This window comes from Oryzias latipes, chromosome 22 (genome assembly GCF_002234675.1).
Source record: "Oryzias latipes chromosome 22, ASM223467v1".
NCBI classification, from domain to species: domain Eukaryota; kingdom Metazoa; phylum Chordata; class Actinopteri; order Beloniformes; family Adrianichthyidae; genus Oryzias; species Oryzias latipes.
The window spans coordinates 3,644,796-3,671,203 of NC_019880.2; positions in this window are offsets into that span (position 1 = coordinate 3,644,796).

The window sequence follows — 26,408 nt, forward strand, 5'->3', positions numbered from 1 at the left end:
AATGAAAAACTTCGCGGGCCTGGAGTTTGACACACGTGATTTAGAGTGATCAATTGACCAACAATTAATGATTTTGGACTGTTGGAGAAAATCGGAGTGTCCAGAGAAAATCTACACAGAAAGGTTCCGGCCAAGATTTGAACCAGAGCCTTCTCACTATGAGGCAAAAGTGTTAACCACTTAACCCTATATATTTTTTTTTATAGTTTTGTATGTTTTGGAGATAAAGTCAGAGTTTCCAGATTGAGATGGTTCGGGCATGAGAGACAGTAAATCTACTGGTAAAAGGATGCTGAGTCTAGAGCTGCCAGGGAAGAGGTCTAGAGGAAGACCAAAGAAGTTTAGGGATGCAGTGGATGAAGACTTGAAGGTAGCTGGTGTTAGAGGAGAGGATGCAGAGGAAAGGGTTAGATGGAAGAAGTTGATTCGCTGCGGCGACCGCTGAGGGGAAAAGCTGAAAGGAAAATAAAAAGATTAAAAAGTGGGTTTGCTATTCAGGAGTTTCATTTGGCCCTTTTGTTCCACTGAAAGGACCTCTAGATACTTTAGCAAGCCCCTAACTTTGAGTGAACATGTCCACAAGTCTGTGCACAGTTTTAAACACTGGAGGAGCTGTGTGTTTTCGCAAAACTGGGATAGGGGGTCCATGGTGTAAAGCGCTGTGGATGGTTTGGACAGCTCTCTATCTAAAAGGCTTCAGGGTGTGGCCCATGGATCATCAATGCAGATTTATGGTAGTCCACAAACACATTTGCAATGGCTGCAAAGAGTGAAGCCAGCAGCTAATTAAAACCTTTCACAGGAATCCCTGTGAAGACTCAGACCCTTCAGCACAGCCATCAGTCTGCTGCATGATTCAGCTCACCACAAACCACAACTCTCTGAATATCTTAATGGGGACATTCCAGTGACACATTGCACGACCTCCTACCTCGACCTTTGGTGTCACAACTAAATGCCTGAACCCAAAATTAAATTTTACACCTGAATCCCTTAAAATGAATGTAATTGAATATGTCTCACCTGTGTTCACTGCAGCTTCATGTCAGTTGGCGTTATTTCAGGCATCATCATAAAATAACACTTGAGTGTTTAAAAGCCGTCCTCCATTTGCAAAAGCATACATGTATTTGCCCATTTTTCAAACACATTTAGGAAACATGCACTCATGAAAAATGTCATGCAAAAGAGGAAATCAACTGAAGTGGGTTTCCTGCTCTGGGTTCATCACTGAAATAATTAAAAAAGAAGGGCCAAGTTGAGAAAAAAGATCATGACCTGCAACTGAGAGAAAACCAGGTGAATAAGGGAGGGTTTCAATTACTGAAGTTCTGGGAACTGATTTTTTTTTTTTTATTAAATGATGTGCTAAAGCGCTAATTTTTTTCTTGGACCTGGGAGAGCAAAGGTGACACAGCCTATTCCATCCCAAATGTTTATTATTTAATGACCCACTTCAATCATCTTCTTTTAATCATTTCTTTTATGATGAGCCATTCTATTCTATTCTATTCTAATTATGATTTTGCTGTTTTTAGGCAAAATAAAAAACATTTTAAAAAATTGTTTTCTAGGAAATAGTTGCTGCAAAGCGGCAGCAGTTCCTCAGAAATTTCCCTCTGAATTGTGGGTGAGATTATTGGTTTGGAGTATGTCTGTCCTCATTTCCCATTATTACTTTGTCTACACTGTCTCCCCCTAGCTTACAGCTCATCATAACCCCAACCAAACATTGCTGGTGCAACAAAAATAGTGAGCAATGTTTGAGTTATGTAATTATTTTTTGCTTACATGCTATTATCATCATAATATGATTGTCTCAGTTCTATATTTTAGTAAGAAAACAATGACGTGAAAAGTTCTGATTATACAAGAATATAATGTTCCTATACTGCTTGATAGAATGACCCACTTTTATGTTATCAACCCCGGCCACCAATAAAACCAGACTGGATACACTGAGAGGGCAGAACTCCTCTGTGACAGTTGGTGCTGTCACAGACCGATTCTCCTTCTGCAGAAGTCTAGCAAAAGTTCTCATCTCCTGTGTGGTTCTTCTCTTTATGAAGGAAAAAGTCAGAACCCTGACAAGCAGTATTGGCGCTATCCAGCCGTACAGTTCTGATCCAGATTCCTGCTCAGACAAAAAAACCAAAGACGTTCATGGATCTATTTGTCTGCAAGTGGATGCATCAGAATGGAGCAGAACAGGGAGCTTGTGGTCTCCCAGCATTAACATCACTGTTACAGGATTTTTACATCATTTTTTTCATCTGCACTCGATTCACAATGATATGAATAAATAAATAAATAGCCTACTCAGAAATGCAATTTTAATTTTCTTCAAATATCTCCTCCATTATCAGAAAAAAATACCACAAAACGTGTTACAAACTCTAAAAACCCGATTTTAATGTGGTATTTCACGTTTGGACGAACTTAAAAACATTTGTTGGAAATTGTTTGATTTAGCAAAAACCATAAGAGGACTACTGCTACTGTTTTATAAAATTAGGTCCTGTGTAAAAAGATGCTAATAAGCTGCAGTTCAGGAAAACAAATATTAGAAATGGATTGTTCGTGTTGTGGAATGCTTCAAAAATGCTCCTTGGACAATTTCTCGTCACCCAATTGAAAAATTTCAATTGCATTTTTGTAATTTTTTTCTAGTGAATTTTCAATGCTCATGGTAGAATACATACATACATATAAAATGTAATAAATGTACAATACATGTTCTCAAAGTTGTATTCTATTGATTTGTGTGTAAAGAAAAGAGAGAAAATCAGCACAAAACAAGTCACTCGTTTCCCCTTTTCATTGAAATCTCCATTTGTTTGCTCCGTTCTGCAACGTTCTTTCAGCTCTACAGCTTGCAGGGCGGAATGGGGGTTACATTTTTGTCAGTAAGTCATTTAGCCAAAAGGCAAATGTTAAAAGATTTATGGACAGATCAGTGCCAGGGGTGAGATCCTCAGTTCCCTGCAAACAGCATCTTTCTGGAGAAAAGACTGCCTGTCCGTGTTGTGTTTACATGCAAACAGAGTCAGACAGCTCTGAAATGTTGGTTAGAGCAAAGCTGAACATTTAGAAGGAAGGTTAAACCCACCGGCCACACGCACAATGACAGGCAACATATACAGGTTTTGGATTCCTTTGGGGTTTGATTTCAATATTAGCGGTTTTAAATTAAGCCGTGTTTACATCACACATGCTGTGCTGCTGCTCTGAACTTTCATATACATGATAATAAAAAAATAAATAATACAACATTGCTGTTCTTCAGAATTTTTAGATTGAGGTTGAAATTATCTTAATATAAACAGTTATTTTATTACTTCAACAGCTGATTGACACTATACCCATTACTATCTTTGCAAGTCATATTTAATCTAGATACTCTAGCTTTTTTTTTGGTTCAAATAATCATCTCTCCATTTTGACAGTATGATTTGTTTCTACATATAGGCGGCCGTGTTTTCTTTGAACCCATTGTAGTGCATTCTAAAGAAATATCTTTTCTTTGGTCACACGTGTAGCTTTTTTGAAAAGACACCTGGTTTCTTCTATTCTTTTTTTTTTTCAATCACAATCATCTTTTTTGTTGACAGTGAAGTTCTTCTCTTTTTGCTCCTCCAGACATACTTGTTTTGTTTTCTACAGATTATTCTTTGACTTAAGAACTAACAGAAAACGAATCACGGATGTGCAGTGTAATCTTCAAAGGGCGCTTTCAGAGGATCCAGAAAGTCCAGCATCTCAGCTGAGGTAGAAGCAATAATTGTTGATTCGCAACTGATTTCAAAGGTCTGTATTTTTCTTTAAGGTTTTTTTTTTTGGGTTCAAGCAGTTTCTTTGAGTTTTGTTTTTTGTTGTTTGCATTTTGCGGACAACCATATACATTTTTTAATCAATCTCCATTTGTAGCAAGTTTTTTGCTTTTTTCCATTTTTGTTCAATCATCCAAACCTGGAATTGACTCAGTTTAATCACAGATGAAGCTGTGACCAATGAGCAACTCCACCACAGAGAGGGACGTCAAAAATCAAAGAAGTCAAAGAGGAATATGGATATTCCTCTTTGTTTGGCAGGTGTAACTGACCCATACCTGGTAAATGTACTGTAGTTTGAGAAAGTGGGTCTGGGTGTAGATGAACTCTGGAGTTGTTCGTGCAGACGGACTTTCCACTCACCAAAGAGAAGACAACCCAATGTTGCCTGCAAGAAAAATAAAAAGAGACCAATCTAGCAAAAGTGGGACATGAAAAAAAATAACGCAAAATATTTTGTTGGTAAGGGTTGGGTTAATGAGTAGCTTTTATTGAAGTTTAAATTATTTTAGACAAAAGTTCAAAAATGTTAGACATTACCTCTGATCAGCAGCTATTGGAACTGGAGGATTTGTCCAGACAGCTGGATGTTTTACAGTATTTCTTTCTCTCCTTAGAGTTTCATGTGAAAGCTAAACAAATTAAGTTAACTCCTTAAAGTTACCAGTTTTATTGAGTCTGCGCCATTATTCCAGTGGGAAAGCGACCTAAGGCATTAGTCACAAATGTTCTTATAGGTGGACACTGGCTGTCTGCAAGCAGAAAATGGGAAAACCTGCACGGGGCACACAGGTGGAAATATCAAAGTCGTTGACCACTCTGTGAACTTATGGAACAAAAGTGATCGTGAACATTTTTTCATACAAGTGAGAAAGGGGTCAAGAAATAAGGGTAAGTAAGGGTGAAGTAGGTGAGTGGCAGGCGTGTCAGATGGGTTTAGCATTTTTTCAGCCACCCTCAAAAAAGGAGCCCGTTGATGTTCCTTGTGTCCATCCTGACTGAATGAAGAAATCCCACACTTAAAAGGTAGTTTGCGTGGACATTCTACTGGCATCCTACAGGCCAAAGCACATCCACACACCCCATGTGTGCAACATTTGCATGTGGTCAGTAAGAAGCGAGTGTGTGCCTTACTAACGACTATAGTAAGGATGGAAGGGCACCGTATGACACCAACCGTACGTCCTGAGTGCGTGTAATTTGCAATATCCTTCCAAATACTCCATGATACACTTACAATGTTACATTCCATTTTGTGATGACCCTTGAGGTGGTGACAAGCTCTATGGGAACCTCAAGACACACTTGCACTCACCTTAAGATGCAGCCATTCCTCATTACGATATTCCACAATGATCAAGACCTCTGTAGTAAAGTGTTGATTTGTAACGTTCACTTTGATGAGTAACGTTCACTTTGTTGGTCTAACTCTTGGATTGTGTTCACATTCGGATTTTATCAGTGGCAAACAGCACAATGTGTGAGGAAGGTAGGTCACATGGCCTTGGATTATGTGTGTTTGCTGTTCTTCATGTGACATGTTGTTTATCACAATGCAGAACTCCTATTATATATTTAAAAGACCTTTGAAATGATTATGAGCTTTTGGCCCATGAGCCTTGGAAGGGAGGAAAACAAAAAGAAGGGAGTGTGAGAGCATACGGCAAAACAGGGAGAGGGGAGGAGGACATAAGGAGGGCGGGAGGCCTGACGTCTCCGGAGCAAAACAAAGGAAGAACAAACAAACGCGTCCTTTTTAGAGAAACGGGATAATAAAAGAGGAGGAGGAGGCAGGAACGAGAGGTGTGTGTGTGTGTGTTTGGAGGAGCGGAATGGGGGTTTATTGTTGCTGTCGGCACATGCCGTCACTTCTCCTTCCTTTTGTATTCATTTTTAAGACGTCCATGTGAAGCAGGACATAAACACAGGAGTTAGGATCATAAGTTAGGATCATAAGTCGTCAGTCTGGGCAATATTTTCACTGACTAAATGCCTACCAAAGTCCATGAATATTACACCAACAGTCCATTCAAAGATATGACGGTGGAGCCAAGATGATCAATGGAGAGGGGAGGAAAACTAAAAGCTGAAAGAATAGGAATGTAGAGATCAAACTTTCTTCAGGAGGCTAGGAAAGACAAGACATGCAGAATGTATATTTACTGTTTCTCCATCAGTTCATCTTAAGCCTTATACTACATTCACACCGGCTCAGAAATGCACGTTCAAGCAACCACGTCCTATGAAAAAAATCTATGTAAAGTCATGCATACCGTATATCTTTCAAAAGTGGCCAGTCTCAAAGGTGCTTTTAAGTCTTTTACATATTGGAATAGAGATGTGAAAGAAAAAGCATCAAGCAGGATTTGCATGATGTGCACCACTTTAACATTTTGAACCAAGCTTCTTCCAACTGTGAGTACATACCCGTTCCTGAGTGTGTAGCGCATACCCGGTGTGAACGTAGCATTAGTCACAACTGCCCTTAGGTGGATATAGTCTTTCTACGGGTGAAAATTGGGCAAACTTGTATGGGGCACACAGGTAAGAAATAGTAAGGTTGTAGACCACAGTGAATACTTATGTACTTACTTACAGATTTTTTCCATTTTTAATGAATCCTCTCTCGGATCCTCCATGGGCAGACCCAAATACCTGTGACTAAGCCTTTAGCTGAAAGCGTTCCTAGCACTTCTTCATTTCAAGTTACTGAAACAGTTGTTTTTGTGGACCTCTGTGCTTGAATCAGAGCACCAAGTGGCACATGGGATGCAAATTTGAGACCCTAGCTCCTGGGAGAGGATGAAGTTTATAGCAGCGGCAAATGCTGTGACAACCCTTCATAGATCTTTGATGGGATTTTTTTGCCAAAATGAGAGATCCACTCTGACGGAAACTCTTTCACAAGTTCAGTTTTGGCCTCCATGTACTTTATGCATTCCTTTTTCTTGTATTTTATATAAAAATAAATAAATACATTTCAATACCAGTGTTTGGATTTGCCATCCCAAGTTAATCGTTTAGCTTTTGTATTCACTAAAATTGACTAAACATCTTTATGCCTTTTTTAGAGACAGGAGAGCAGACAGTTTTGGGATTGGGATGTCTGACTCCACCCCTTAGACTATAGTCATCGTTAACACAAGTATTGTGATTGGGTTCTGTAGTTGTGCTGATCCACCTGTGCTTGCCATCATTTACTATGATGACATCTATATCTTAAATAAGAGAAAGTTTCACCTTTCAGGATAGCTGCCTCAAAGCAGCTGTTCTGCCAAAACACAGGTTAAAATAAAAACAAAAAAGTCATAGTGACAGTGAGGATAAGTCCGTTCCAACGAATGTCAACGTGATCAAGACCCACCTCCCTCTGTGCCTGTGTGTGAAGAAGAAAAAGATGGCTCAGTCTGTTATTCGCTTTTCTGTATTTTCTCTCACTGGGTGAACAGAATCGTTTTTGGCCTTGGCCTCGCCAAACCCACAATGTCTGGCGGTGGGTCTGGCAATAATTCAGGGCAGGACTTAACAGCTGGCTGCTTGACAGGAGAGCTGCCAAAAGCTGGCAACAATCGGCAGGCTGCTAACCCTTTCCCATTTTTAATTAGACTCACACAGCCATGTCTTTGAGCCATCGTAAATATACAGATGACACGCAAAGCATCATTTGTTTTGCAATACTTGCTTACAAAATATTTTCTGTTGGCTCAAACTTTTTGTTTTGTGTTGCAACCATATAAGTGTTTTCCACTTTGCTGCACTGAGAGAGAAAAAGGCAGTATACAACCACTGGGGAGACAGGAAGAACATATAAAAAAAAAGGATCTTGTAAAATTTTAAAACCAAACCTGCAACTATTTTGATTTCATCTGTGCTTCTCTTACTTTGACCTCTGAAAAGACTCTAGGGTGTTTAGGTATTCAGGACCTCCCCAGACCTGAGGATCTCTCAGGTTCGTCATGAAGCCTGTCAGCTCCGCGGGCTACAGATTTAAGCCAACTTATGAACTGGGAATGTGAAGAAAATCCAGGACACAATAGGAAGAGTTTATCGGAGCGAGGGCACCATGTGCAGGAGGGATTACCACAGCATTATGACTGCTAGATGCCTCACCATCTGGACACACGGAGCAAAAAAAGGCAGGATGTAATGAGTCTGCAGGAAAAATAATGGCTAATGAAAAGGACAAATGTGGCATGGAAGCCGTTTAGCCTCTCAGAAATGGAACAGGTCACAATTGTTTATGTTTGATGTGCTAATGGGATCCCTCTCCACTGAACGTCCCATTTTCACCCTGATTTATCCAATTAGGGAGCTACAGTTTCTTGTACAGAAAAAATATTTTGTTGTTAGAAAGGTTTACAGTCTCACTCCGACCATTGTATGTTCTTAAAAGCACTCTATTATGGTTATGCTGTTCTTAGCCATTTTTCAGAGCAGCAGAAGATCAGAGGAAAATCACAGCGTTTGCAAGTCTACACCCCCACTTCCCATCATCCATCTGGTTTACACTTTTTCCTGCTAGCCTACAGTCCCTCACAGCTCCAAGCAAACATTACAGGTGTAACAAAAATGCCAAACAAAATCAGTGCTATCCAGTCGTGTAGTTTTGAGATGACTGCTCAGACAAGGAAAACAAGTGCAGAGCGGGGAGCTTGTGGCCTGCCGACTGTAGCTTCTACATCACTGCTGTAAGCTTTGTCCAGCGGCATTCTTCGTCTGCTCCTGAATTACAGCAATTTGAATAAAGAAATACCCAAAATTGAAATTTTCAGCTTTGTTTTTGTTTAAATGCATGTCCTCCGTCATCCGAAAACTGCCACAGGAACATGTTGTAAACACCAAAAAGACAGTTTTCATCGGCAAACGAGAGTTTTATGCACCATTTCAACACAGGCCTTTAAAACAGGACAAAATATTCCTTCCTGAGAAGGTGAACCAAATGAAAAGTAAAGAGAATCATCAGATTTAGTTATGTGACAGTGGTTTCATTGTTGGACATACTGGAATCATCAACCTATGTAATCTTTACAGGGCTCTAGAGTGCGACTGGATTTTTCAGTGATGCGGCTAAATAAATCAATGGTTGCAGCGGTGTGCCCAGCCGTTCTGTGAAAAAAATAAAATAAAGCATAATCTCTGCGACTCTGAAAGTCTCATTACTGTATGTGTGCAGGTGTAACGCACCTTGAATAGGAATGATTGGTTTTGTTTCTAAGAATGTACATCTGAATAGCTTGGGTCCATGGCCATGCAACCTTTGCACACGTACCCGCCTGTGGGAGCAGGTGAAAAAAAGTCTGTTAAAATTCTTTAACATCGGAGATTCACTTCTAGTGTTTACATTCTTTCGTCTACTGTAACTTTTCAACCCTTAACGCATTTGACATAATTCCAGCAAATTCTGAAGCGGAGAAAAGCAGCCTTGAGCTGATATGCAGCAATTTACAGTGAAGTGTTTTGAGTGTAATCAATGTTTATCAGTGGATACTGCTGCAGAGAAACGTTAGTAATGTGTAGCATATCAGCACAAAGTTTTTTTCCACGTCAGAATCTGCTGATTCCATAGACTGTATAAACAATGGATGAATCGAGGTGTGACGTCACCCATAGAAAAGGCCTCACCTCCGGCTCATGCAAAATCAGGCTAAATCCCTCACCGTTGCTTCCTGCTATGGGCGGCGCCATGTTGAAACAAATCGTCAGTGATTGGTCCGAGTCGCCAAAACAAACACCAAACAGGAGTGAGTTTGTTGTAACTCCACACCTCTACCTATTGAATGCTGGGTATCCATTGACCATATGCCATTGGCCATGAAATTGCAAAAATTGTATTTGCATTAATAAATTTGCCTAATGGAAACACAAAGATTTCTAAAAAATAAAATAAAAAATAAAACAAAAAACAACAACTCTGCACAGGTAGATACTTTGCATCTTTTTAAGGTTGTGCAGCGTTTAACTGTCCCCAAAGATCGACTCAGACAAACATCCTGGACTTTCATCTCTTGTTTCCAGATGCTTTGAAGTATCCTTGAGGTCAACCTGCAAGGCGGTTTCTCCCTGGCCCAAATCATTTGAAACCTTTCTCTTGCCATTTTTTCAATGTGGTTCAGATACTCTGCATGCCTTTTTTCTTCTTTAAAATAAGTTTATCTTCATTGTTTGAAACTCAGAGTGACAGATTAAATACCAAGACATTAAAACAAGTAATAAAAACTTTCTAGATGAAATCCATTTTACCAGTAAACAACCTTAATTTATCACCAACTTACTATGAAAAGTAAAAATAATGACTACAAGGAGATTTTTTTTGGTCTTCTTTGTTGGGATGGAGTGCACAGGAGGCAGGATGTGATGATACGATCAAACAGCTGTTAAAAATGAATGATTGAATGCGGAAACTCGTCATACATTTTGATCTCTCAGCAACACAGATGTGCAGTTTGGAGAGCGGCATCCTAATTAGCATAAAAAATTAAGAAGGCGCTGAAACAGATTTCACTTTTAATTTTGTCCAGTTTAATAACCTACGTAAAGTTCTGAGTTTTTAAAGCAAAGTCAGAGTGTTCCAATTATTCAACTTTTTATTCGAGACTGAAATGCTGCATTTGTTTTTCCAAGTTCATGCCTAGAAATAAAGATAGGGTCATGGTTCACATGGAGTACTGGTTGGATAAAATGTTTTCTTTTATAAAAACAACTTAGGAGGTTGTTTCTTAGAATCTGGAGTTTGTCTCTGATAGAGAAAAGCATGCTTGGATGATATATAACCCATCTGGATTCTGACCGCTACAGATGAGGTGACCCTTGGAGTCGGGTGTCTGTGAATGAATGTGCTTGCCTGTATTATGACAAGACTAAGTGTCTTGGCATCCAACTGCACTGAGTGTCAGATGGAGACAGAGCTGGGTGGTGAATGGTCACATCCAGCTGGAATCACATCTGGACTCCAGGGAAAAGGACAGAGGCTGAACTCACAGGACGTCCGGCCGGTTCTGAAGAATGAATTCCTGACCGAGATGAAAACTGTGGTCTCCAGTCATGTGCTTCCCAGACTCGAAGGGTCAGCAGGTTTTTATTCCTACCTCAGTCAACATCAACTGTTTTTTCTCCATGTTATTTGTGAAACCATGCTGCTGTAGTTTGAACCACGGTCTGCAGGCATTTTTCACGATCCCCCAGAACTTTAACATATCAGGCTTGTTCCTTGACTATGTGTTGACTCCAGTGGCGGTTTTTGATATGGGCGATGTGGGCGGTCGCCCAGGGCGGCACTTCATAGGGGGCGGCATTTGCCGTGCCTGAGGCGTTACACGTAATGTGCTACATACTATAGTCAAAGAGGAAGTTTGGAGCTTTTAATTTGAAATTGCTTCAGCAGCCGACACTTGATGCTTTAAGTTTGACACATCAGACTCTTAAGAATGTCTTCCTCCTAATTGCTCTTCACACTTATGGTGCAAAAAAAAAAAAAAAAAAAAAAAGAATACCTCAGAGTGAAACAACGTAAAACAGGCACATGAAAAGGAAATAGGCAGAACAAACACCCGTGCTCAACCCAATTTCGAAAAAGCAGGCAATGGAGATTATTTCCCACAATTCTTTGCTCCGACACAGCAGACCCGATGCGCACGTGACCACCGCCCTCTGCTGCAAGACGCTTGCGGCCACACCTCTTTGCGGTAGTCTTTGGAACATAAGTCAAAAAACTCGAGAGGGGAGCGCAGCTCGCCGGTGGCTGGGTGAATCACACTAACAGGTGATTGGGAGTCATTTTCTATCTGACAATCAACTCTGAGCCGCAGCTGCGCCTCCCGTCATAGAGACGGAGCCGCGTGTGTCAGAGGGAAGGGGAGGGGGAGGGGGGATGAGATCAGACCATTTTTTATGGATTGAGGTTTTTTGGAGGATTTCTGCTGTTGGTGTTGCACAAATTTAGGGAAATGCCAAATATTTTTGGAGATAACTCCCACTGATGAGTTCTAAGATTTAGTCTTTAATGTTTTATAAGACCTAAACATATTAATCACAATAAGTTTTATTTTTTAGATCTAATCCCTCTGATATGCTTCACAAAGACACACACAGGATGTCACACATTAAGAAATTATAGCGAAAAATGAAGCAGGAGTCCAGCTCTAAAAAAATTTCTCTAAAAAATGATGAAAGAGCAAAAAAAATGGAATTATTTGATATAATTTTTTATTAATATTTCCAGGCTTTCTTTGCTTTTTGTCCTGCAGCATGTTCATATTTGTATAATTTTGACAGAATATATTTATATGGAGAACAAAATATTACAACTTATTTAAGGTTTAACTTGTGTTCCTGTTTTTATTCATATTTATGTTCAAAAAGTTCAGTTTAAAAGGTTTAAAAGTTTAGCTTTAGTGTGTTCAGTAAACATTTATCTTCTTCGGCCCAAAACCTTAAGCGTGTTTTTAACTTAGGCCCCTGTGTGACTGAGTTTGACCCCCCTGTAATACGAGTCTAGAAAATTCATGCATTTTTTGTGTAAAATGGCTAAATAGAAGATAGGGAACACAGCAGGATGTTGTCAAATTTTGTATGTGTGTGTGTGTGGGGGGGGGGGGGGGGCGCTGGTGGGGTTACTCGCCCAGGGAGTAAGTTAGTGTAGAACCGCCACTGGTTGACTCACAGGTATGGCTATTTTTAAATTGTATGCCCTCTTTTCCACATCACTCTTTGCAAGTCTTTGCTGAAGGAATGACCAAAAAAGAGGGCATATTTGCAGAGCCGCCTTAAAGAAACTCAACCCCAGAGATGTCGTCAGTGTCAGCATCTCTTTGAACTAGTTTGGTTCTTTGGCCGTTTACACATTCATTGTAATTTCAACATATTCTGAAGGCTGACTGGTCCATCTGCTGTGTGTCTCTGTTGCATTGCGTTCACACACAAAAAATTGAACGTTTAATTATCAACCATCAATCGGAATAATGAATCGGAATGTTTACATCACCTCTGTCACTCTGCGAATTCTGTTTGTCTGGCCACAACGCAAGGAGTTCCAGTTCCAGTCCGTTTTCATGTCAATTCTGTAGCAAAAGTCTGAGAAACGGGAAACGAATCCGGGTTTCAAAATGAAACCCTCTGTTGTACTTTCAAAATTAAACTTTATAAGACTGTATTTTTAATTTTAGGCCACATGCCTATGCGATGACGCACGTTCAAATCACAGATGAAACCGGCGTCTCTTTATCATCATGAATGACAAAAGATACATTTTGTAAGTAGCCTACAGAAACACATTAATTATGACATTGGGCTTGATTGCTAACGATTTGAATGAGCGGAGAGAGCCATCGAACTACTAGACACGGGGGGGGGGCAGAACAAACCACATCCCTGTAAGTCATACGGGAGGCAGGGATGGACCAGTGACACAGACATTCTTTAGCCGGACTCCCCACACAAAGCACCGGAGATGCACTGCAGACTGACCAATGCAAATCCGGGGGGACGGAGCGGCTATGCATGAAGCTTTTACGTTTGTAAAAGACATGTTTCTCCCCCTCCGTTTAATTTATCTTGAGTATGTAAATACTTCACTACTGTAAACGGTAACATGTTACAACACAGACTGACGGTCTCTATTCTCGAAAGTTCTTTTTTTGAAACGGTGAAAAAATGACATCTTTTTGGTTCCAAATCCACACTTTTTGAACAACGTGTGGAATGTCAAAACCCTGTCAGACCCTGCTGTTTAATAAAATTCTACACGAAAATAACTTAAGTCCATTAAAAAAATGCTTTAAATTACATTAGAATTTAGGCTACATTGCACCAGCAAGCAGCACTGGCTGTGGCTCATAAATGATTTGATGCTAGCACATGCAGTTTGCCGTATTCACTTACACAGCAAATAAAATGAAACGCCATAAAGAAAGTGACTATTCACATGTAATTTGCCATATACGTGCTGAACTTTTTTCTAGGCCGCAGGAACCCAGAGGAAGGGTTAAGTTTAGGATTACTGTATAGGGTTAAGCTGCTTTCACACTGAAAGTACATGTCAAAAAATCAAAAAAACATGAATGTCGTGGGAGAGGGACTTTAGGGCAAACCTGCTAGTGTTCTGTGTATTTCTGTCATCTTTGATCCAACTAATTCGATCCCTGACAGATCTCAGTTGCCTCCGTTTTTTTGTGTTTTTTTATCTTGATTTGAAGGTTCCAGAATTTCCAGAAGTATTTTAAATTTTTCTAAATCAATGTTCATGGGTTTTCTAGAAGATTTTTTTATTTTCATTAAATGCTGAATATTCTGTAATCATCAGGTGTGTTTGTTGGAAGATTTTAACACGGTCCAAGTTTTTCATTGAACGTGGACAATTATGAATTATTTGCTTGTTTGGGCTTGAATTGGTTGCAGGTCAGAGGTTTGGAACAGGAACGCTGAGACTCTCATGACTACCATCTAAAGGATTTATACGGTTATTTTTTTGCCATTCTTTACTTCTACTTTGATTGCTTTATGAAGAAGAGGCTCTCACTGAGCAGATTCACAAGAATCTGTTATCAAACAAACAAAGAAAAAAAAAACAATCACACACTTCCTTAAAAAAAAATAGACATTTCATTCTCTGTTTTCACTGTCCTTCTTTTAGCTGAAATAGAATTTGATAAACTGCTGACAGGAGGCAACCTCCAATTTAAATAAAAGTCGTTTTCTCACTAAAAACATATGTGTGTCGGTGAGCATGTGTCAGAGAGGCAGACCCCTCCCTCAATGATTATCATCCACTCTCTCCCCTGAAGACTCTTTCTGTCTTTGTCAGTTGTCTTCAAACCTGAGCCCCAGCCTTGGGGATTCACACCTGGTACCTCCACACACACCTGTATGCACACCCACCTGACCACCCCCCCCTTCCCCTTCATCATTTCCACCCTCCATTTCCTCACCGTGTTAAGATGCTTATTTTCTATCTCTTGATCTTCGAGTCATCCTTAAACCTTTTAGCACGGCTGCGGCCCCGTGGACTAATCGTATTCCATAAATATTTAAAAAGTGTGCAAATCTGCTGGGGGTTGCCTTATCTGCCGCCCTGATGATAATCATCTTAACCAGGACCATTATGATTTTAATTACCTGTCTTTGATTTGCTAACTCGGGAGCGTGGTTATTCCTGGCCCTGCGGTACACGGCAGGTTAAAAGGGTCTCTGGGATTAGCTCCCCCTGATAATCGAGTCCATGTCAAAACGCAGATTTATCCACGGAGAGGTGTTTAAAGTTTAAATCTGCAGGTTCTCCTTCTTTGGCTTATCAGAGGAAAATGTCAGAGACGACGCTGAACTGCCGCTGATTTACTCTGTCATCCTGCAGATAGATGTTTTGTTAAACCAAAGGTTTTCTAATGGATCGTTTTTTTTAAACCACAAAATAGTGTATCGGCTCAGTCCTGTGTAGGATTAGGGGCTATGTGCATCACTTTGACACGATTGATTTATTTTTAAACTATCAAAATATTATCCAAATTTTAGGTTGAGTGTTTCGTTTAAAAAGTAAAATATTTTGATCTGTATTTTTTTCCTTTTTTTACTTCCTGTTACATCACTTTGAGTAATCAGCTGTTTATATCTAAACATCTGAAGCTCCAAACATGGATTATGTGGCTCTATGATGGCAATTAGTGAAGAAATATAATATTTCTGAATCTTCTTGTGTGTCATGCACATTAGTTTCCTTAATTTTCATTGCAGTATGTGTCTGCATCTTTTCCTAAAACAATAAAGCACATTAAAGACACATTAAGAACAAATATTGTAACATTTTGTGTGTACCAGGGTTGCTTTAAGTTCCAAGAAAGAATAGCGATACAGGTTGGCAAAAAGTTGACTTTAGAATGCCACTTTTACCTTCTTTTGATCAAAATCGCTCAGTGGTCTTTAAATTGGATTATGCTGTTTTCAGCCAAAATCAAAAAAACCTTTGTCGTTTTCTAAGACATTATTTGTGCAAAGTGGAAGGACTTCATCAGAAATGTGCCTCTGAGATGTGGGTGGGACTATTGGCACAAAACAACTCCGTCCCCCCTTTCAGTCACCCATCCAGCTAGCTTACATCTCCTCACACTACCATTGCAGGACAAATGGCAAGTGATATCCGAGCTATCCAGCCGTACAGTTTTGAGCCAGATACCAGCAAAACCAAGTTTGACATGGATCTAGTTGTGTACAAGAGAATCCATCATGATGGAGCAGAGCAAGGAGCTTGTGGCTCGCACAGCGTATTTTCTACATAACAAATAAAATCTTTAGATTTTCAGTCTCATCTGCTCCTGATTCACAATGATTTCAATAAAGAAATACACAGAAAAGCATTTTTAATCTCATAAGTGTCCCACATCATCAGAAAAATTCCACGAGAATGTGTTAAAAACACCATTTTCATCCGAGTGGGTATTTGATGAAGGATTGACAGACCTTGACTCAACCAACGCCACACAGATTTGACAAGCAGCTGAAACCTGCAGATCCTGAGGGAGTAGGAAACAGCCGATTCAATTAGGTGAACTCAGATTTGAAACTTTAACAAGATATGAAAAAAAAAAAAAAAAACAGCATAGTGAAACAGAACAGAACAAAGACCAGAATGATCATTTGGAAACTACATAAATACTCGAGGAACCTGGATGGAGTAGAGCGCCACGTCCTGTGACCTCAACCAGGAATGTAGCAGAGTTTAGAAAATTAATGATTGGAGAAAGGAAGCTCTTAAATATGAAAAAAAAAAAAGAAATAAAATAAATTTGTTGTTGACAGGGATAACCATTCCAGCTAGAGTCACACAAAAAACAATAAAAAAGACCAACTGAAATCCAAACCCTCACATTTCTTATTTTACACACGCTTTTGGGACTAATTGGATGAGATTGGGCTTTAGGTTGAATTGGGAACACGCATGTTCCACCTGGTGGCTGTGTGCTCGCTGGCAGTGACGTGGAGGCAGGCAGCATATTTCTCCGCTCTGCAGGCCATCAGTGCTGCTACTGCCGCTGCCAAAGCATGCAGCCCCGCAGACAGCCAAACCTCATTGTGAATAAAGAGGAACATGTTGTCTGGAAAGCGCTGATCTGGCTTTGTCTGCACCCACCCGACACCCCTCCACCACCAGCCTCACCCCCACCTCTACATCTGCTTTGAAATGGTGAGGAAGTGACAAAGTGACTGGTGCTAACAAGAGGCCATAATTAACTACAGTGGAGAAAGCACAAACACACGTGCACACATTGGAATAAAAGACTCATGGTGACATGCGCATGGCTCTTAACAGGGGCCCGTTGGGGGCCACATATGAGCGTGAACACAGAGGTACTCACAGACACGCACTGGCACAGCATTTTAATAATCAGTCTGGAAAAATGAACTTTGAGTCCAGAGCTTTTATGTTTGCCCACACGCTCACCAGGCTCTTAGCTTCTTTACCGCCAGCTTGGTAAGTGTCGTTTGGCAGCTCAGCAGCCTCATCCACAAAAACCAGACTCACATCGTATCCATTCAGTCTCTTTGTAACCTTTGCAAGAGGAGTCAGAGATCAAATAAGGTCATTTAAACAGCCGCCACATCACTTTATCACAGCTACTAGAGATCTTGAAGCTTAATTGACTTTTTACAATGAAATATGGATTATTGGATTATATTTTTTTTACCCTCAGTTGATGCACCTTAGCAAAATAAGAATGTGTTATGTATTGTAATCTCATTATCTCTTCTATGTTTCTCACCAACACTAAAACGTTTGTTTTAAATGTTTTTTAAAAATAATTTTAAGGTGCTTCAAGTCAATTAAAACTTAGTAATAACATTAATTTTTCAACCCAAGGTTCAGGTTAGAACAATTCATATTGAGAGGATGATTTAAAGGTTCTACAAAAGGGGTTTCAAACTCATTTTCACTGAGGGCCACATCAGCATAGTGACTCTCCTCAAAGGGCCAGATATATCTTATGCATGTAACTAAATGTAATGAAAAATAAACATAACTTAATGTTAAATAAATCATTTATTTATTTATTATACCTTTTTAAAGTGAAAATTACAGTTGCATAGAAAACATGTTTGCTTGTTACTCTAGCATAAATCCTTTTAAGTTTGATTCCTTCCTAATGTTTAGTTGCCCAATTCGCTATTTCAAGTCCAATTCCCCCTAGATATGAATAAATACACACCAATTTTTTATTTTTATTTTAAGAAATTACAAACTTTTTTGTTCTCACGGGCCACATAAAATGACATGGCGGGCCACATTTGTTTGACACGTGATCTACAAGAACAGCAGACTTTCATGAGACAGATGGAACAAACAAAAATAATGAAGCTTATTTGGAATGTTTGTGACCGTAATATGACCAGTCCATAACTCACAGTGGTTTTGTAAACATTTTGGTATAGTTGATGCTTTAGTATTGAAAAGTTTCCCCTGCCTGTGCGTCCCTGGTTTACCATTATTGTACAAAAAAAAGTTTTATACAAACACTTTTTTTGTAGTTATAAAGTTGTAAATACACTGCTGTATACTGGGCCACTTCAATATTGAGCAAACATTAAAAAAAAGCATGTCCCCTTTAATTTAGTAAAATCATTTTTGTTGAATGAGTTCTCATTGGAATACAACCCTTTTAAAGTTTAAAAACTGGTTTAACCTCTTAAGACCTGAGCTTATATTTGAGCTAACGCTCCACATAAAAAGTCACAGGGCCTTAGTTGAGCTGAATCAACTACTGTGGTGATACAACCCAAAATGTAATGTCCACCCATGTGGACGCCAGGTCTTGAGAGGTCAATACAATCTCATTGCAGCCAAATTTGTTAGGCTTGTTATTGCTATTGACTTGTTTGTTTTTGCCCCTCGCACTCAAACCCCCTCAACGATTGACCACTGTGTAGCAAGAAATAGTCAGTAGATGTCCCAAACAAAGCCATGTCACATTTAACTGATTTGGACAAGGCCTGTGTAACAGAACAGCTTTAACCCTTGTGCTATAGGCACGTTAACATTGGGAGTTGGGTCATCTAGACCCACTAGACAGTGCTCTGAACCTTTTTTCTTCAATGATTTGTGATCTTCACTGGTGTCCATGGATTACATGAAATCTTTCCACCTTTATCCACCTTTGTCATGGTAGGGAGAACACGTCAATGGAAGGGTGGGATCATCTAAGATAGCACAGGGGTTAAACCTTTTTTTTCCCTTTGTTTTTGCAAATCAAAAGTTAAAGAATAGTTTGGATTGAGCTCATTGATTGCATGAGACTATTGGACTGAGTTTGCATTTCAGGAGTTACTCATTAATTAAGTTAGGTTTGTTTAACTACAGAAGACAAACAATTGGAAGTCTCTCACCATGTAAGCCGAAGTAGAAATGAAGCTTTCAACAATCCACATTTTCCTCTTATCTCAAAAATAGGGGGATCCTGTAGCTCCCTGAAGTCCCCTCAAATTCCACTTCAATGGCCTGTACACACTCACACATCAGCTGCCAAACCAAACAGACACAGCTGTTACGCTGTCGACCTTGTCCAAACCCGTGCCTCGTCTTCCTTGTGATCACAGAGAGTGTGCTGGCACGAGGCTCTGGTTAAATAGCCATTTAGCTGATTCCAGTGAGGAGATATTGGGGGAAAGTTGGTGGCGAAGTGCTTTCATGGCGGCTGCCAGTGACGAAGAGCCCCGGCTGCTTTCCATCTCCTGAATGAAGAGTAAATTATTCCAAATCATTAGGGAGGAGAGGCAGAAGCAACCCCTTTCATTCTGTTGGATGCACAAACAATGTTTTCCGTGCTTTGTTGGTGGCATCAGAGAGGTGCCAAAGATTAGCTGCATAAATTGCCTAATTGATCCATTCACATTTTAACTGATGCTTTATTAGGAGGATCTGCAGTGGAAGTGTGTGTGTATGTGGGGGAGGGGGGTGTCTGGAATGTTGCTTTGACTTGTACATCATGATGTTTTTAAATATAAACTAAAAGTGGAAAAGAAAGAACATTAGGGAGTTCATTTTGGGAATTTCCAGATATTAGGCAGTTTTTGTTCAAAAGTAAATCCGTTTTAGATAAAAAAAAAAAAAAAAAAACTACGATCAACATTTATTTGAGAGTTTTAGGGTTGAATGTGATCTGTAAAATGACTGAAACGTAGCCCACAAGTACAAAAAATAATGAGGTTTACTTTGTTAAAGACCCGCATTCGATTAAAATAATGTTTTTAAAGGTTCTTGTGGCATTTTTCCAATAATGGAGGAATTATAAGCTCAAAACGGCATTTCTGAGTTTTTCTTTATATAACCTGTTGTGAATGAGGAGCAGATGGAAAATTGCCGTAAAAAAACATATTTGTGATGTCGAAAATATGCTCCGCTTCATTCTAATGCCTCCACTCATGCATGTTTTTGTTTTCCTCGTCTGAGCTGACATCTGGATCAAAACTATAGCTGGATAGCTCCACAATTGCTTGGCATTTTTGTTGCACAGTGATGTTCGGTTGTGGGTGTGAGGGGCTGTAAGTTAGTGTGGGAGCCTGTACACAAATTACTCATTTATGGGTGATGGGAAGGGGGGATGAGGTTGTTCCATTCCAGCAGTCCTACAGACAAATTGAGGCAAATTTCTTTTCTTTTTCTCTTTTTTCTATTTTTTTTCTAACTTGTCCTGTCCAAAAGGTTTCTAATGAACTCCTACTGCTCTGCAGAAACTCTGTCTTAGAAAATAGTTTTTTTTATATATTTTATTTTAGCTATAAATGGCATAACCCTTATTAGAAATTATTAGAAGAAGACCACTAAGTACACTTTTAAAATCACTCAAAAGATGATCATAGTAGGATTGTAATTAAGAAAGCAATTTTTTGATATGCATAATTGTTACTCATGACAGGCTAAATCCATAACATTCTTTTTATTACCTCCATCTTAAACATCAACTTTTATTTTTGTCTGTTCTTTGATTTTTTTTGTTTCTGAGGAGTATTTCAAACCTTTAAAGTACATTGAGGGCCACCATTAATTAAAAAGAATGCCTTTTGGATTGAATCCTTTGACATAAATGGCCCGGAAAAATTCAGACATTCAGCTGCAGTCATGTTAACGCTTCCGTCGGACAACTGCATGACTGAAAGTGTGGTCAGAGGCGTTGAACAGCGGGAACATTTTCGTTCCTGAACATGACACTTCCTCACATTTACAGCGTAAGAGCTCCGACAAAGACTGGTACCGTGTCTCTTTTTACGTGTCCTAATCTCATCATTTAAAATTCCTGCTGACAGGAGCAGCACACTTACATTCAGCTCCGCAGGGATGTTAAAAAAAATGAAAATTAGAAAAAAAGAAATTCCTTCTAAACAAAAGCTTTTTACAAGACAAGACTGAAGGAGAGCAATTAGCCCGATGTTCACACAGATTAATCTGCTGCCGTATCAAAGCCTGGTTTCTGGAGGACTTGTAACAGTCATTATAATTAGTTTGATTGATGAAAAGGTGCACAGACCATAACACTAAATGCTGAAAACTATTCTAATGTCACAGATCACATCAGGCGAATATTTGATTTCAACCTGTTTTTGCTTTCATCTGCCAGAAAAGCTGTCATCATTTTTCCAGAGACGACAAGTGAACTGTGTGCCTACAAGAAGGAAAATGGTCCTGAGGACAGTGAACGTCTGAAGAATCTGTCTCCTTCGAAAAGGTTGAGTGATATTTTCAAAAGTGGTGGAAAAGTTTGTGCATAAGCCATCTCAGTTTTTCAGTTTCTCTCATTCACCTCCCCGTATGTCTGAAGAAGTCTGCATGTCAACACCCACTGAGGAGCTTTCTGAACCCTGAGGCGGAATCCTGACTGAACCAGAGCTGGGTTTTGGACCGGGACGAGGCATTTTGCTGAACACATATTGAAATACATAGCCAGACTCTTTGGTTTTCTTACTTCATGGAATTCCATAGTAACACTCTCCTCTGTCTGGATCTCATTAGGAGCTCAAGCCCACCAGGGTTCTTACAAGCTGAGCCACTTTTCTGGAAGGCAGTCAGAATCGCTCTGAAGGCCCACAGCTGCTGCTGAACACCATTTGTTTCTTCTGTACAAAAATAAATGAAAGAGATGCACCTATAAGTTGGAGCAAAAGGGTCAGAGTCACTAAGCTCGAAAGTTCATAGCATTTTTGATTAGCTGGAGATTTTTCAACAAACGGCATGCATTCATAGATCCTTGAGGTCATCAATGTCTGAACGTACAAGTTCTTTCAAGTCCCTCACAATTGTGAAGCTGCTCACAACAAAAAACATTTCAAAACGAGCATTTGTTCAAACAATTTTGTAAGTAATTGAGATAATTAGAATTTTTCCCTAACAGTTCCACAGATGAGAGACTTTTCAAGTAATGAGATTATTTATACAAAACATCCAAACTTATAGAAAGAAAAAAAAAGGTTTAGTTTTTTGGCAAAAAACAAAGGAAAATTACCAAATAAGTAAATAAGTTCAGACACCCCCCCAAAGAAAAAAAAAAAAAAAAAACACCCCTCTCACCCTTCCACAGGTGGTTTCTCACCCAAGCTCTGGTCTTTTTTTTTTTTTTTCGGCCTGGGAGCTTGAGGGTCCTGCGCAGTATCTTAGCTGTTCCTAGCACTGCGCTTTTCTGGACTGAGATGTCTGAGGTCTTTCCAGGTATCTGTTGTAGCCACTCCTCCAGCTTGGGGGTTACTGCCCCGAGTGCTCCAATTACCACAGGCACCACTGTCACCTTCACTTTCCGTGCTTTCTCCAGTTCTTCTCTGAGTCCCTGGTATTTCTCCAGTTTCTCATGTTCCTTCTTCCTGATGTTCCCATCACTTGGCACTGCCAAATCCAACATGACTTTCCTCTGTTCTTTATCCATCACTGCAAAGTCTGGTTGGTTTGCCATTACCATCCTATCAGTCTGGATCTGGAAGTTCCACAGGATCTACATTATATATGTACTTTTTGTAATTGTAATTTGTAATTTGTAATTAAAGAATCATAGAAGGGAAGATTACACACCAAGCAGCAATCTGTCTCCGAGAGAACAGGGTGGCTACAAATCTTTTTAGGTTTCATTAAAGGCAAAGTTCAGTGTCATCGGCATAGAAATAGATACCAATATTATACATGATACTTTTCTGACTCTTCACCATTGCTCTGAAAAGTGAAACAAAAATCTTCTGTCTTTTAAAAATTGGTCGACATAATGACACAATTCTTGGTTCAAACATAAAAGACAATATAGTAAGATTTCTTTTTTGTCTGAAATGAATATTCAAACTCAAAGGGTAAATTCTTAAATATCTTTAGCATGAACACATTAATAAACTCATTTGGAGGCATTCATTTTCTCCATCCCTGTCCTCTCGTTCTGATTTGTCTCCTCTAACTCCGAAGGACAAAGAGCGCAGCATGATCTCCCATCAATCCACTGCATCCTGCATGTACAGCAACGATGAATCAACAGCCACACTGTGTCCTTTTTGGGAACCAAGTTGGGGGGCGGGGGACTAAACAAATAGATAGGGGGAAGGTCAGAGTCCATCGTCTCGTCTGTTGTTCTGTCCCTCCGAGCTCTTATCCGCTGCTGTCAGTGTCCACTGAGTGACGTCTTCGTTCAGCGGTCAGGTCCTGGCAGCCATGCCGCAACAACACCACCTGATACACAACCAATACAATAACTAAACAAACAAACTCTGGGGCCCAGTGGAGCCTAGACCTAAAAGCTTTCCTATCAGCCATCAATCCCTCTTTCTATCCACCCCTCCATCCCTCAGCATTGACTTTGCTCTGGTCACTCTTTACCAGCAGCCAAACTGACAGCTGCCCCTCTTTGTTTGGAAGCAAAGTCAGGCTAATCTCCGGGCTAAAGTCTTCTCCAGTCTGATCGATTGTGACCTGCTTTTGTGACGAGCTGAATGTGCTCCACCGTTCAGATACGGCGGAATGAGCATGCTGCCGGAGAAATGGTCCAAAAGCAGGTTGGTCTCATCTTCATCCCCCTTAAAGGCTTTCATCACAAATCGACAGGGCCAAGGTTTTTCATGCATTTCCCTTTCTATTCAAAATCTGAAGATAAAACTGAATAATAATTTGTTTATTTATTTATTATTGATATTTGCTGGCCAACAAATGAATTATTTTTTTTGAAGATTGTTATTTAACATTTAGCCCACAATTTCTTATATTATGTAAAGGGGTTGCTATATATTTTACGCATTAAGGGGTTTTAAGTATATACCGGTATATATATATATATATCACTTATGTAATAAAGGTGAAAATGTGCAGTTTTTGTGTCTCTTCTGTTGGTCTAGGCCTAGGGGAAAGTCCATGTGACACAGGCGTCCACCGCACTTAATTATCAAACTGACAAAGTCTTTGGAGTGCTGAGATCAGAGCTTCCATGGCCTCTTGCTTCATTAGTCATCGCCTTGAGACGTGTTGAAAGCCTTTCTGAAGAAGGAAAGTGTTTGCTAATTAGTGCATAGGTCAGCATGCAACAGAATATTTTGGCCAGTGGGAAGAGGCTGATCAAGGCGAGTATTCTGATTGAACAAGTCATTTGGCTCCGGGCAGCAGAACATCCTGGGGACGGATGAGCCCTGACTGGGCAGCTGCAGGGTTAATGTTCTGAAGTTAAGTGAGCTGCTTGGGACCTCAGACCAACTCCTTAATGTAAAATTGCAGAAGACTGCTGAAGTTCATTTATTTTGATCTGTTTCCACAGAAGATCGAGAAGAGAGATGATAGCTAAATGGTGAAAATGAAAAACTGACAAAAAAAATGATGTGAACGTCAAGCACTGATGTGATAATATGAACAGAAACAAGAATTATCAGGCTGTCAGAGATGAGGATGGGGAACCTTTGATCTCATGTAATTTTCCATTTGATCTTAGCAGGTATCATTCAATACCTGATTGCTTTAGAACATACTGCAGTGACACTTCATACAAAGAAACCCAACCTTGAATTTGAAAACCTTTCACAGCACAGAATTTGAACGGTGTAAATGAAGTTTGACTCTGTTTTATCATCTGTGATACTGTTGATCATGAAAACGGTTTCAGGAACTGGAGGAAATTCTTTACCTCACAGTTTCATCGTCTGCTTTAGTCAAAATGTTTGAGGTACACATTGGTAACTAAAGTCTCACTCCAAGCATCAAATCTATTGTAAAAGCGTTCCCAGTGGTCTTTTAATTCTAATTATGCCATTCTATTCAAAATAAAAAATCCTGTGTTGTTTTCTACCTCATAGTTTCTGCACTGCAGCGGGAGTTCATTAGAAACCGGCTTCTAAGTTTTGGGTAGAAGTGTTGGCCTGAAGGGAGCCCGCCCCTATTTCCTATCGTCCGTCTGTTTATACGCTCTCTCACTAGCTTGCAGCCCCTTACAAACCCAACCGTACATTATCGATACAACAAATATGGCAAGCAATATTGGAACTATCCAGCTGTACAATTTTGAGCCAGATGCCAGCTCAGACGAGGAAAATGAAGACGTACACGGGTGTTTGTCTGCAAGTGGATGCTTCAGAATGGAGCGAAGCAGAAAGCTTCTGGCTCACCGATTGTAGCAGCTACAATACTAATATAAGTCTTTTCCAACAAAATGTTTCTTCTCCTGATTCACTATGATTTGAATAAAGGCATACTCAGAAATAATATTTTAAGCTAAATTTTCTTTATACCAGAAGAGCATGTTAAAGACACCACAGACACAATTTTCATTGAAGTGGGTCTTTAAGTCTTCAGCTCAAAAGAAGTGTGGCGTAGCTCAGGGTTGAACTTCAGAGCACATTTACCGCTCAAGCTTGTTTTGTGTTGATCAGATCATCCAGCAGTATGTCATGCCTTTTTCCCTCTTATTCTAGTGTTACACAAATGTATCTTTCTCTGAGATTATGAATCCAGAACCCCGGCCGATGCCGGCTGTCTCAGAATATGCACAGATCTTCAAAAACAAAACTGACATCATTCTGTCAATTTATTCTTCATTGCCTCAGCAGCCTGAGTCCACAAACCATAAAAACACAGAAATAAGGGTGCTTTTATTCTACCAAGACCTCAATTGACTGATGATTGTTTTCTTAAAAAACTGCAGGACTTCAAACCGTTCAATCCAAATATCTCCATGTATTCTTTGCAGGCCAAACATCTGTAATTCCTGTATTTTCTCCTCTTTTCCACACTATCCGATGGCACAGAATTGACAAACAAGGACCGAGTGTGTGTTTGTTGTGCCTCACCTCTGTGTGGGACAGTGAGACAACCTCAGTTTAACTGGTGCTTCTTAAATGAACTGAATTAAATTGTGGGGCAGTACGACTGCTTCTCCTGCTTCTCCTTCGAGGATCTGGAAAGGAGCTGCTCTGTATGCCGCCATTATCATCCAAAAACGCTGCACCTCTCAGCCAAAGATTAGTGGCACTCCTCCAGGTATTCATGCTTTTCATTACCATATGGAAACACTTCTCTTCATCGTACGACCTCCTTATTCCTCCCCCCTTCCTCCTCCTCCCATATCCCCTTTATAGATTACTGGCATGAAGAGTTGAAACTGG